This window comes from Neomonachus schauinslandi, chromosome 8 (genome assembly GCF_002201575.2).
Source record: "Neomonachus schauinslandi chromosome 8, ASM220157v2, whole genome shotgun sequence".
In the NCBI taxonomy this organism is placed as follows: Eukaryota; Metazoa; Chordata; class Mammalia; order Carnivora; family Phocidae; genus Neomonachus; species Neomonachus schauinslandi.
In genome coordinates this window covers 114,943,034-114,954,559 of record NC_058410.1, presented here as the reverse complement: position 1 = coordinate 114,954,559, position 11,526 = coordinate 114,943,034, and positions in this window count along the sequence as shown.

The window sequence follows — 11,526 nt, the reverse complement described above, 5'->3', positions numbered from 1 at the left end:
GGGGATGCTAGAAGAGGGAGAAGGGTATTACAAAGAAAGATGGAGGTGGGGGGCGCCTGGGTGGCTCAGTTGGTTAAGCGACTGCCTTCGGCTCAGGTCATGATCCTGGAGTCCTGGGATCGAGTCCCGCATCGGGCTCCCTGCTTGGCGGGGAGTCTGCTTCTCCCTCTGACCCTCCCCCCTCTCATGTACTCACTCTCTCTCATTCTCTCTCTCTCTCAAATAAATAAATAAAATCTTAAAAAAAAAAAAAAAAAAAAAAGATGGAGGTGGGAGGGGTGGGAAGTGGGCAAGGTGGGACTCAGCATTGAAAGGTGCCCCTTTGTCAGCTGCCTCACTCAGGGAACCCCGGGGAACCCCTTCGGTAGTGTGGATTGGACCTTCCCAACCTACTGCCTCTGCCCTGACCTGAGTCCTGCTCCCTCCCCCATGGTGACTTCCCAGATGCCAGGACAGTCCCAGAGTTCCCAGGAACCTCTCAAAGCTAACACAGCTGAAGTTGCTCCAGGGAGCTGGGGTGTGGGCGGGACACCTGGGCTGGGCGGTGGCAGCCCTGGGAAATGCTTGGTGCCCTCGCCTGCTGCCAGGAATGGCCAGGCCCCGACAGAGGCTTGGGGAGGGTTTGGCAGAGTCAGGGGTAGGCTGAGATTGGGAACTTTTTCAGCAGTGTCTAGATGCACTGCTGGGTGCAGGAGCTTCCTTCCTCACATGCGTGGGTCCTGACCTATATGGGGAACTGGTCACTCTTGCGAATCTACTAAAAGCTATGGACTCCCCACCTCTGAAAACACACACACACACACACACACACACACCAATTCCAGGGGCTCACAGACCCTCTGAAGCCTCTCCATGAACCCCAGATTAAGAGTCCCCGTTGTGGATGGAGGGTAATATGCCGGCAGGACTGCCTGATTCATGGCCAGCTCACAGCAAAACATGTGGCATATAATAAGTGCTTGATATGTGTTTGTTTCCACAAATCAACGGACATCAACTTGTTGGATGAAGGAAAAGGGAGCTGCGGGGACACACATACTGGATCAGAGTCAGAGTCGGGGAAAGGGAAGGAAAGTGGGGGTGGTGGAGGCTGTTACTCCGCTGCTTACAATCCTCCCATGGCTTCCCATGGCCCTCAGAGAAAGTGGAAGGCGTATAGGGGGCCTGGGAGGCTCTGCTGGATCTGCCCCAGTTGCTCATCTCGCTTCTGCTTGCAACCACACGTGCAGACTCAGCCCTAGGCGCTGCCAGGAGCTCTCCCTAAACATCTGCTTATTCCAGCATTTACTGAGCATCTGTTGCATGCCACCCTGTTTTAGACACTTGGGGTACAACAGTGAACAAAACAGGCCTTGCCCTTGTGAGGCTGACAGTGGCTCTTGCTTCCCGACTTGCTACATGCACTTGTACTTTCCAGAATCCATGAGCATCATCTCCTCTAAGAATCATTCCCTGAACCCACCATTCTGAGATGACAGCACATATCCCACCTTACCAAATAGTCCTTCTCCTGCTCTCTCCTGCACTGGGAGAGCAGTCCTTCGAGACAGGGCTTTGTCTAATTTGCCCGGCACAGAGCTGTGCATGGAGTAAAGGGATGGATGCATGGATGGATGGATGCATGGATGCATGGATGCGTGGATGGATGGATGGATGGATGGATGGATGGATGGATGGATGCATGGATGCATAGATGGATGGACGGATGGATGCATGGATGGATGGATGCATGGATGGATGGATGGATGCATGGATGCATGGATGGATGGATAAATGCATGGATGCATGGATGGATGGATGGATGCATGCATGGATGGATGCATGGATGCATGGATGGATGCATGGATGGATGATGCATGGATGGATGGATGCATGGATGGATGGATGGATGCATGGATGGATGGATGGATGCATGGATGCATGGATGGATGCATGGATGCATGGATGCATGGATGGATGGATGGACGGATGGATGCATGGATGGATGATGGATGCATGGATGGATGCATGGATGATGCATGGATGCATGGATGCATGGATGGATGCATGGATACATGGATGGATGGATGGTTCTGTTGGGACTGGAGCTATCAACCAGGAAGTGAGAGGGGAATGGGGGCAGGGCAGGGGTAGGCCTGGGAATGTCCCTGGGGAGGACAGAAGGTGTGGGGAGGGTGCAGGGCTGGGTTCCCTCCTCTTGGTTCCCGTGTGGACAACAATGGCCATAGCCATGTGGTAAGGAAGGTCAGGGGAGGGGTGACAGAGAATAGGATTTGTTTCCTCATCTGGGGTTTCCAGCCACTCTCACCACTCTCACCGCACCCTGGGGCTCCAGTCACAGGCACCCTTCCCCTGAAGGGACTTAAGCCCTGCCTAGCAGGGAGGGTTGGAGGACGGGTGGGCAGTGCAAGACCACCTGTGTGGGGCCTCTGGGGGAGGGGGACATTGACTCTTACCTTCCTGGGTGGGGACCTTCGTGTCACCAGCTCCAGGAGGGGCTGAGACTCAGGGCTCTAAGTCAGAACTCAAGACAGCCCCAGAGAGAATATGGGGGCTGCCCAGAGTCACACAGTGGGCCAGGGCTTGACTCATGGCCTCTGCTGTCTTCATGCTCGGCCCGGGCCTACCCAAGCTCTGCCAAACCAATGTGGGGCTTCTTTGAGGATCGCCCCCCCCCAATGGAGGGGCAAGCCAGGCCTGCCTCTGAGGGTCCCAACCCAGTAAAGGGGCCAGGCCTATCCCCGGGACACCAGGGGCCAGCAGAAACAGGACAGAGGCCTTGCGGGGAGGGGATCTATCCCTCTCCTTCCCACCATCCCAGCACCGTGACTGCCTCCCCACTTCCTTCAACACGAAGGCTGCCCCTCTCCCTTGGCTGCCATCCTGGAGGAGGGGGAAGGAGAGAGGGAGAGAGCAGAGAGGCTGGGGAGGGGTCCAGTCCCCCCGTGTGCGAGGACTGTAAAATGGGAGGGGTGTGGTGTGAACGCAGCCTGCCTCTGCTTCACAGAACCATGGATCTCAGAGATAGAAGGAGCCTCCGGCTGAACTAGTCTAATGATTCGTTTTTTTAAGGGAATGCAGCAGAGGCCCAGAGAGGAAAGGGACTCGCTGAAGGTCACACAGCACTGTAACTGCTCAGCTTATGGAGTGTTTGCTCTAGTACCAGGCATTCTCCCCTGCTCTTTACACATATTAACTCTTGCCTGAATCCTTCCAGCAACCTTATGAGGCAGGTGCACTATTACAATCCCCATTTTACAGACGGAGAAACTGAGGTACAGAGAGGTCAAGGAGGTTGCCTGGAGTCAACAGGTTGAGCAGGAGGGCTGATCCTTGAGCCCAGGCAGCCTGGCTCCAGTGCCTCGTGCAGAATCCCATGCTTTGTTGCCTCTTGCTATAGTTACCAACTAGGAGTCTTGGTCTGTCCTTGGCTTTTGCCTGCTGTGTGGCTTCTGAATTGAAGATTCATGGATGGATCCATGCATCCATGCATCCATGCATCCATGCATCTCACAGTCTCTGTGCATGGACACTAATAAATATACTAATAACGTTACTATTTGCATTTATTGGACACTTTCTATGACCTAAGCCCTGTGAACAAATCCCTTTTCTACATAACGTCATTCATTCTCACAATAATCCTATGGGGTAGGTATCATAATCTCCATTTGCAGACGAGGAAGCTGAGGCCCAGAGAAGTGAATTAACTTGCCAGGACACACAGCCAGTAGGAAACAGCAGGATGCAAAGCCAGCCAAGCCCACGCTGATCATGACCCTGTCCTGCCTGTACTCGGGCTGGGCGGGACGAGGGGTCTCCGTCAGTCCCAGGAAGGTCTTTCAGTCCAGCCCCTCCGTCCACCTTTGGAGGCCTCTGGCCGTGTGTGCCCTTCGCTGGACGCAGCAGCCCTCCCGCCCCGCTGATGACCCTTGCCCCCTTCTGCCACCTGACGCCACGCCTGCGTCACTGCATCCCCGCGCCCAGGCTGGGACACGGTTGGCAGCAGCTGCAGGAAGCAGGACTCCCCCAGCATCTCAGGTGTCACTCATAAGCCCTCTCCCTGCTCTGCTCGCTCCTTCTTTACTCAGCCCCAGCTGTGTGCCCCGGGGGTGGGGGGGAGCTGAGACCGGGGGCCCAGCGTGAACGGGAAGGACTCCCGGAGCAGGAAGGGGGTTCTGGGTTCTGAGAGGCTGGGCAGGGGCAGCAGCGGCGGGCCAGGCCTTGAGGGAGGAGCTTGGCCTTGGGGGGCGGGGAAGGGACGCCTGCTGACCACCAGAGGTGCTGCCGCGCTGGGTGCCTCTCACACGGGAGGCGCAGACAGGAGTGGGGGAGCGGACGGACAACTGAGAGGCTCCCCGGGGTCTCAGCGCGGACTCGTGGGTGGCAGTGAGGAGGAATCTTGCTAACTCCAAGCGGAGAACGCCTGTGAGTGGGGCCTTGGGTCACCGCTGGGTCCTCACAACAGCGGGCTTGTCTTCCGATTCCCATTTCAGAGTTAAACAAGCTGAGGCAGGGCAGGGGTGAGGCGACCTGCCTGTAGCTGAGCAGGAGCCAGGGCCTGCCTAACCACGCATCTCAGAGCCTGAGGCCGGAGTGGGTGGGACGTCTGGGGGCTGGAGGGGAGCTGAGGCTGGAGACTGTCTTCACAGCCCCAAAGCAGTTGGACCAAGGGCCTGGACCAGGGAGCTCCAAACCCAGCCCTACCTCTGACTTGCTGTGCAACCTCCACAAGTTCCTTTCCCTCTCTGGGCTTTGGCCTGGTCTTCTGAAAGCCAAGAGGCTGGATTAAACAGTTTGTCACTAGGTCCCTTGTGGGCTCTCCCTATCGTTGTGGGGAGGGACTCCCAATCTTCCCCTCACTGAAATTATTCTCTGTCACCATCCCCAGTACTGTCACATTGATTGGGAAGGCTCTTTACATACGTTGTTTCATTTCATCTCCACACACCCTTGTGAGGAAGCTTTCATTTCCGGTTTACGGATGAAGAAACTGACCTCCGGAGAAGGGAAGTGGGCAGAATGAGGAGCCGAAATCTCCATGCCCCTGCCTCTCCTCCCAGGTCAGGTGGTCACCTGGCCCAGTGGAGACCTGGACTGCCTTGTCCCCTTGTCCTCCAGCCCAGCAGAGCTGGGGGAGGCCGGTTTTAGGACGGGGTGACTCTCACTCGGCCTGAGGCTGCTCAGGCCTCAGCTGGGACCCTGGGGGCCGCTCCAGCACCATCTCTCCGTGGGCCGGTCTTTCCACATGCAAGGGCTGGCTGTGGGCACCCTGGTGGGTTGCAATGGCTCTTCCTCTGCACTGCTCCATCTGGGAGCTTCCCTGGGTGCCCTCTGGGAGGAGGAGGCCCCGTTCTCACTAGGTGGACAAGAGTCACAATGAGACCATGCACAGACCCTCGAAATTCTCAGCACTTGACACATTTTAACTGTTGAAGCTGCACATCGACCCTAGGAGGTGGGCACAATCATCAAGCCCATTTTACAGATGAGGGAACTGAGGCAGAGGAGGGGCTCCATTACCTCCCAAGGAGCACAGCTGGCAAGTGCAGAGTGAGGATTTAAATAAACCCTGGCGGCTTGGCCAGAGAACCACCATGCTCTACCCCCTCCCAACGTACACGAAACAAAGGAAAACAATAGTGGACAGGCAATCTGTAATTACCAATTTAACTGTACAGGACAGACTCTCTGTGCCCGAGAGAAGCTGAGTGGGGAGGCAGATCAAAGTTTCCAAGAAGAAAGCCTGAGTCTTGGTGACTGAGGTGTTGGAAGGGGTGGGTCAGGGTCCAGGCATGGGTCCTTCTGGTAAAGGTATTTGATCCATTCGAGACCTGGGTCTCCAACCCATAGGTGCCAGGCACTTTGCCCAGACCACCTCCCTGTCCCCACACCCCCTCCGACACTTCCATTGCACAGATGGGCGAACTAGGCCTGAGCTCTGTCCAGCAGGGCCCTCTGATTCGCAGAGGGTGGAGGGTGTCGGCTGAAGGGATGAGTTTCTGGGGGCTCAGGAGGAGGGGCTGTGGACCCTGAACCTCAGCTCTCCAGGCTTCTTCCCAGCCCACCTGGCGAAGGGTCCCCCTCCTCCCCTTTCCTCCCCACTGTGCTCCGCTATGGTAGGTAGGGCCTAGGCAGATGGGAGGCCAGCGTCTTTCAGCCTTCACAGCCAGCCCAGGAAGGGGGTGCCCAGGAAGGGGGCCACTATCACAGAGGGAAACATTTAGAGCTCCTCGAGTTTCAGTCTTGCCCAAGGTCACAACCGCTGATTGGAAGTGGGTCAGTTTGCCTCTCTTGAAAAGGGGGAGGAAAGGCAGAGAACAGGGAGAAGAAAGGAGAGGGTAAGAGGGTGAGGAAGGGAAACGGGAGGGGTGGGCTCGGGTGTCCTGAGCCCAGTTCTCACAGCTCCCTGCCCCAGCCTCAGTCTCCCTGGTTGGCTTTCCTCCCCCTTCCCAGAATGGATAGACCCTGGCCTTGGCCGCAGGCATGAGGCATGGTGGGAGGGGACGAGCTGGTGAGGGTTTCAGTGGGGTGTGGCCTCCGGGGAGGGGCCGGGGAGTGGCTGTTTGTTCCCGGGTTCGGGGATGGCTTTATAGTGCCATCTGGAAGATGTGGCACGGGCGGGCCTCGCTGGCACAGGGCCAGGGCGGGGAAGGGGGCACTGGGGCACAGTGGGGAGCTGCCCCCCAGCTGTTGCCTGGCACCGAGAGGAGGGTGGAGGCCCCTGGTGAGCATGAGCCCAGCGTAGTCTGACAAAGATTCGGTCCCCATTTCATGAGTGGGGACACTGAGGCCGAGCAGATCCGTGAACTGCCCAAGGTCACACGTAGCCAGTTATGAATGATATTGGAGCTCATGTGCTACCCACGTACCCGCCTCTCAGCACTGCCACACGGACGGTGGGCACCAATAGCAAGACTGGAACCGGAGGACTTGGCCCAGATGCTCTTAAACCTGGGGCAAGGGTCTCTACCTCCTTAGGGCTCAGTTTCCTGTAAAATGGGGGTAACATATACCTTCTTGGGTGGATCAATGGGAGAAACAGCTGAGATAGTATTTGTGAACACTGTCTCTGAGCCTCAGTGTTCTCATGTGTCAGGTGGGGGGCAGATAGCATTCTCTACAGAGGGTCCATGCGAGGCTCCAGGAAGCCCCTGTATGAGAAAATGCATCACATGTACGTAGAGTATAATGACTGAATAACAGCATGGACCCCGTAAGCAGTATCAGTCCTTAGCTCCTCTGTGAGGAGTTTCTTTGGTCCTCCTAAAGGGCCTCAGAGACATCACGGTGAGAGACAAGGTCTCCCGCAGCAGGACTTGCAGAAAGAGACAACCGGGGGTCATTAGCCCATTCTTACTCCTTCCCTAGCACCCCGAGGCAGCTTTCTCCACGGAGAAGTGTGCTTGGGGCTTAGGAGTTCTGCCCTTGGTGGTGAAAGTTACTTCCCTCATATGGCTAGTTTGGGGGTAGGGCTGGTTCCCTTCCAAGCCCAGTGAGAGGCCAGGAGGGTCTGCCTGGGGATGTGAGTATCTGAAGGGAGGGAAGCCCTGTCTCTTTTGTCAGGTGTCCACCATTCAACTACACACACGGGACCCAACCCACTAGAGAGGACCACTTAGGAAAGACCCACTAGGACAAGTCTTGGACCCTCTGCATTTGCTAGGTGTCTAGACCCAGCCACTCCTCTGAACAGCCTCAACTATTGATGTAGGACCTCCTACCCCCTGTGATTCTTTTTGTCCCTTCTCCAGGCTTGGGCCAGCCCCTGGACTGAGGGTCCTAGCACCTGACACCTGCCCTGGGCCCTTCCATCTGGAGCTGTGTTCTATCACCTGCCTCTCAAAGGTCTACAGCCTTTGGATTCTGGGCCACTCTCCTGAGGGCTACCCCCATTTATCACATACACTTACTGAGTGCCAACCATGTGCCTGGTGCTCCTTGATCACCTGGTTAAACACGATCTACTATCTTTCCCTGGTTTATCTTCTTGGTACTTAGAGGAGCCTGAAAAGACCTTCTTTAGGCTTTGGTCTGTGTGATGCTATCTCTCCCCATCAGAATGTCAGCTCCTGGAGGCAAGGACTAGATCTGGCTTGTCCACTACTGTCTCCAGTTCTGGTCCCTGTTAAGCAGCGAAGTGGGGAGGCCCTGCACTTCCTCTCTGATGGACAGCATAGGCTGGTGTTCTGTGTTCTTACAAGTAATTCCACTCTCCCCCCACCTTTCACTCAAGTAACCCTGGAGGTGTGGTTCTGTTACTGGCAACCCTAACAGGTTCAGAAAATGTGCTGTGGGCTCCTTACCAGAGAACAGAAGGGTTGGGGTGAGGAGATGGGGCCCCACAGGTGGAGGGGACACCATGGCTTTATTAAGGCACAGAGATGGAAGAGTGCAGGGCAACAGTGCTAGTCGCCTCCCTATTATCCACTCTCTCCTTCTTTCTTACTAATGGAATCCCAATTTTCCTGGCTAGAATACTGCCCGCATTCCTTGCAGACAGAAAGAATAGTCAACCAAGTTCTGGCTAATGGTATATACATGAAGTTGTTAGGTAGGGATTCCAGGACAGTTCCTTAGAAAGGCGACTGATTCAGTCTTTCCTCCTTTCTGCCTGGAACTGGGATGTGATGGCTGGAGCTGGTGGCTACATTGTGACCATGAAGAGGCCTTGAGGATGGAAGCCAGCCCTGTAATTGCCTTTGGACTTTACATTTAATGAGAGAAAATAAATCCCTATCTTGTTGAAGCCACTGTCTTTCAGGACTATGTTACTTGCAGCAGAATGCAATTCCTAAATCACTTAAGAGGGTCTGTCAATATCTCCTTCTTTGCCATCTCCTTTGTCTAGATGGTCTTGGGTGACCATTTTCCTTAAGAGGGTCTTTGAGAAGCAAAAGGGGAAGTGAAGGGAAGGGGAAAAGGGCCTAGATGTGGAGCCAATCCTGGGAGGCGGTGATCAGGGGGTACCCAGGAGAGAGGTCCTCTAGAGATGAGCCATGCCTGGGAGTGTCCAGGGAGGCTGGAGTCTGAAGGACCCTAATCTCAGTTCTCATCCACTGTTCCCCTCAAAAATAAATGTGCAGATAAGTGTATGACATCCAAGTCACAAACAAATCTCCAGTAATACCACCCCATTCTCCCAAATACACAGAGCCAATATATGAAAGTGCTTTAATATCCAGGAACTATACCAGGGTCTCCCTTATGGCAGCCCTGCCCACTGCATCTAGAAGGGTCAGGGCCATGGACTGAGGCTGTGGCCAGCTCAGGAGTGAGGGCGGCCAGGCCAGAGGCTTTGCTGTGACCAGACCTGGGGGTGACCACAGACACTCCTCTGCTGTTTAGGGCAGGCCCTCGAGGACAGAGTGCTCAGGTGGACATGGTGGCTCATGATCTCGTATCATGTGGGTGAAGAGACAGAGCCCAGAGACGGGACTGGTTCCATCAGTCCCACAGACCTAAAGGTTGGGGCAAGGCAAAATGCCAGAATCTCGTTTCACAAAATCCACCACTGTCCTCTAAAATCCAACAGGCACCTGTGTCTTTCCCCTTTTTCGGCTGTTCTCCTTTTCTGGAAGGCTCTTTTCCCAGACATCACAATGATCACTCCCTCGGCTGCTTCACATCTTTCTTCAAACATCACCCTCTCGGTGGGGACCTCCCTGACCTCCTATTTAAAGCACTTCACCTTTCCCCCTTCACTACCCCCCTTCCGTGTCTCCATATCCTTTCTCATCATCCAACACACCACCTATTTCACACTGTTCAGCCCCACGATGCTGGGTACTTTCGGTCTGTGTCACTGCTGCATCCTCAGCACAGAGGACAGGGCTGGGCCCAAGGTAGGGAAGTGCTCCATAGTGCTGTATTAACAGAGTGAATACAAGGAGGAAAGTCCAGCCTCACCAGCAGTGCTTCCACAGACGGAGGGCACAGTGAAAACGCTTGGATGGCTCCTTCTAGTGCAGAAATGTCCTCCCACGCGCCCCCACAGGCCCAGTGGGCCCCCCCAGGGGCTGCAGCCCCTGAGCGCACGGCACAGCACAGAGCTCGCTGGTCCTTCGTGAGCCAAGACGCGCCCTTTTAAGGGTCGATTGAAAACAAAGCTTAAATTGTCTCGGCTGCTTTCCTCATGGAAAAAACAAAATAGGCCCTTCCACCTCTTTTGAGATCAGGGCTCTCTGTGACTGTGAGGGTGTGCGCGTGCGTGTTATTGGGTACTGATGCAGTGTGGCTGTCTGGAGTCAGCCTCCAGTCTGGCTGCTTCTTAGTGTGTGACTGTGGGTCTGAGCCTCAGTCTCTCGCCTCCTAAATGGGAATAATAATGGTGCTGACCCTACCAGAATCCTGGCTCTTCCTGTGCGGACCGTCAATTGGGAAGGCACACGGGGGAGCCTGCTGGGGCCCTGGACGTGTTCCAGACCTTGACCTGGGTGATGGTGACGCAGGGTGTTGATAGGAAAGAGTTCACCAAGCTGCACCCATAAGTTCTGTGTTCTTTACGTATGTAAAGTATAGAACAGTAACAGGATAGCAGTGAGGCTGGAAGAGAAAAATTAAATAAAAACTAGTGAAAAACACCAGCTATTATTATGAAGCATGAACAAGTGCATAGGGTGCGAAGTTCCTGTGGGCACGTGGTGGTGTGATGGTACGTCTGGCTATGGGCTGAGGGAATGAGTGGGCTCCTGTGTCAGTATGTGGGTGCCCGTGTGTGGTGTGAGCGTGCGTTCCTGCGTGAGGGGAGCACAGCCGTGCACTGGATTACGTGCTTGTGAGTCTGTTCCTGAGCACGCAGGTGTGGAGGCCTCTGTTCCTCGGGCCCCAAAGCTGAGCCCGTGGGACTGGGACGCAGCTGTGCTCCTCACCCCAGGTAAGGTGGGGCCTGGCTGGCACAGGGCCTGCTCCCCCATCCCCACCTTGTGCAGGGGGGTGGCAGGCGACTGAAGTCCTGGCCAAGGGCTCCCAGCCCCCCTTCCCTTCCCATAGCTGTAACTTCTCAAAGATGCAAATTCCTCCTCACTTCATGCAAATGAGTCCTGAGAGCCAAGGCTGCTGTCCCTCGGGCCCAACCACTGCCACTCTGATTGGACCCCACTGGATGCCTGGCTGCCCGGCTCGAGGATCCGAGCCAGCTGCAGTTGGTTCCTGTTTCCCAGCCACTGATTCTTTCTCTCCCCTGGGGGACCTTGGCTCTCCCTGCTGGCTCAGGTGTCCTGGAGAGAGCCTGGGCTGGGAATGGCCACACTGGCGGTGGGACTCTGGGGAAGGCAGTGTCCTCTCCGACTGGGCTCTCAGGCTCTGCCTGCTCTAGTATTTGGGGATGCTCTGGAATGGTCACTGTCCCCAACCCAAGGCTGCTGGAGAGAGGCCTGGCTGCCCCAGACCCTCCTGCATGGCATATTTACCGTGGACCCCACTCACAGGCCTTAGCCTCTCCAGTGGGCCCCTGGTGCTCACTTTTCCCATCTCCTGGGTCCGATCTCCCCACAGGGACGGGCGTCTTCATCAGCCCTGGATGAC